Below are 2,679 nucleotides of genomic sequence, written 5' to 3' on the forward strand. Positions count from 1 at the left end.
TTTTAACAGGAATAACAAAACCAATGATAGCGTAGGCCTTATGCATGACCCTACGTAATTAAACCGTGTTCCTCGTGAAAACAGGCTAGTCTGCCTCTTCTGTCGTGACCGCGCACTGATTCACCCCTCCAGTGCGCGTCCGACGGGATGTGAAGCCCGTGGTTCCCCGTAAGCGACTCCCGAGTCCGTAATGCGCGCGGAGCGATTGGCCGGGCAGAGTCACGTTGAGCGTGAAGCTGTCATACCGGCCCTGCACCATTGTTTCAGCGAGCGGCTGGGAGCGCAGTCGTGCCTCTGTGCAACCGAGAACAGACGGCGATCGCCGGCTAGGTAGACCACTGTCGCCCCGCAGCCTTGCTCCTGCACGCCTGTAAGGTCTTTATGGTATGATATGCATATGCAATATTCTAATTCAGCGCGTGTGTGAGTAAGAAAACCAGCGCTGTTCGATCCGTCGCTGCTGTAAGATTTCTTGGTCAACTAACAATGAATGGTAAGTGGATCTGTTCATTTATTCTCGGCGTCGTCAGCAAATTGATATTTTGTCTACGTGACTTTGGGTTTGCATGGGCGCTTTTGTTGGAGATTACAGCCGCTACACGTCGGTTTAGCCTAGGTGTGTTCAGCTCTGGTGCAGTATTATGTATGACTGATCGGGCTGGGGTGAACTCTCAGAACCGATGCAGCATGTAATCCAGAGATGCTTTAATAGCCTTTTAAAAATGATCATGCAGGATTATTATAAAATCATAAACACCCGAGTATCTCTAATATATCTAAATGAAACAATTAATATCTAAACATAGCCTTAAATTTTTATAAAGGTTTAGTTCCTGAGAAATGTAGGCTGTCTTTTGATTCTACAAGAGTAGGTTGTGGTCTAACATATACACTTACATCATATATTCTGGCAGTATTTTGTATTTAAGGGTAGGCTACATGTGGGTTTTTGTGATTTTTGTGTGTGTGTGTGCGCGCGTGTGTGTGTGCGTGTGTGTGTGCGTGTGTGTGTACATGTACTTCTGGCGTTTAAAAAATAAAGACTATCAGTCTACGCTTAAAGAAGTACGTAATAGTGCACAAGCCTGTCTCGCCACCCTGCTCTCCTGCCTCGGTGCTCCAGAGAGAGCCCAGGCGGCCGGCACATCCTTCCCTGAGAACAGGCAGCTGTGTCAGGCAGAGCTCTGCTTCTCTCCCCCACCTCCCCTGGGAGTTTTCCCTCCAGTAATGAGGGAGCGCACTCAGAGCCCACGCAGGGCCTGCAGCCAGCGTTCTAATGGCTGCTTTTACCCATCATCACAACACTTAATCACAACTATGCTCTGGTGATGGAGAATACGGGATACTTTTTTTCTTTAGTATGCAATACATTTGTGTCAATTTGTGGTATGTGTTAAAATATATTTCGAAATAGGTATATGTTTTATCTAATGTGACTAATCTTTGAAAAATGAATTACAATCTTATCATTTTTAAATGTGAGTTTAAATAAAGCTTATATTCATAAAGGTATTTATTTGTGTTTTTTGACAGAATTTTGAAGCTGGTCTTATTCTTCATTTAAGGTAAGAAATCGTCGCTTCTCTCTTTCCCCTGCTTTTGGTCTGTCTTTTTCTAATATTGCCACATACATATTTTTAACGGGTTGACTTGTGTTTGTTTATTCTTGCCTTGATTTTCCCATTAAACTATTCACAACTATTATTGTCCTCAAAAGACCCTCCTGGGATAGCATGGCAGTGCTTCGACAGACAGTTGCGTTTTAGCGTCTGTTGTTTCTGAAACAACATTTCCTTGCCTTGTGTTCATCACTCAACCAAGTGGCTTATCATCTGTCAATACAGATAATTGTCTGGCTTCAGAATCAAGTGCCTTATATAACTGGTAACCCTTTTTGCTGTTCCTGAAGCTCGAGACAGAGTTTGTCATTAAGCAGAAAGCAGACCAAGTGGGCATTTCTGCTCTCTCTTCAGGAGATTGGCTTTGGTCCTTTGTGACTTTCCTAAGTGATGAATTGCCATTAATAGGTTTAAAAAGGAAGTCCTTGGCGTGATACTGGCTACTTTTGTTAAAAGTGACTGTTGACTGTTATTCTGTCATGCTGGTAGTAAGTTAGTAACAAAGAATCAGCCCTTTCCTGTCTAAGACTATAGAGTCATTAGGCTAATTGGCCATGTTTTATTTATAAGCACGAGATGGAAAAGATGCACGGCTTAATTTCACTGGGCCAAGATTTGTGTGAGCCAGTTTTCTCTCTCGCACCAGTGTGTTTCCAGAACTCTAACGCACCAACTTGGCCATTTAAAAATATATAGTAGTTTACTATTTTTGATAGCCAGGCTATTACTGGAATAATTGGTGCATCCCCATGTGTAGTTTTGGCTGGGAAGCTTTTGGGCATGCATTTCGGATGTGATGCTTTTCGCCATGCACACTGGTCCCACTGCCGACACGCCTCTCTACTTTAAATGCTGATTATCTACTGTGGCTCTCCATCTTGCAGTAGGTCTTTTTTTTCTTGTTGCCTCCTTTCATGGTGCACTTCTGATCTGCTGTAGAAAGACACTAGGGCAGCTTTTAAAAATAATTACTCTTTACATGCTTCAGGAGGCAAGAGGCAAAAACCACTGTGGTTCACAGTACAGTTTCCAATTTAAAATTAGCCTGGATTTTTAGTGG

The 2,679-nt window shown here is 43.2% G+C and overlaps 1 protein-coding gene across 2 annotated transcripts in view; it reads left to right on the forward strand.

The window, feature by feature from the left end:
- The first annotated feature begins 281 nt into the window (after positions 1-281).
- The window catches only part of csrnp3 (cysteine-serine-rich nuclear protein 3), a 27,597-nt gene continuing 25,199 nt past the window's right edge, over positions 282-2,679 (forward strand). For both annotated transcript variants that reach the window (XM_081713608.1, XM_035534658.2), the window contains exons 1-2: positions 282-493; positions 1,534-1,565. The gene's annotated coding sequence lies outside the window, so the exon portion shown is untranslated. The remainder of the gene's footprint in view (positions 494-1,533; positions 1,566-2,679) is intronic.

The sequence above is a fragment of the Electrophorus electricus genome, chromosome 4 (genome assembly GCF_041902795.1).
Source record: "Electrophorus electricus isolate QZ-2024a chromosome 4, ASM4190279v1, whole genome shotgun sequence".
NCBI lineage: Eukaryota > Metazoa > Chordata > Actinopteri > Gymnotiformes > Gymnotidae > Electrophorus > Electrophorus electricus.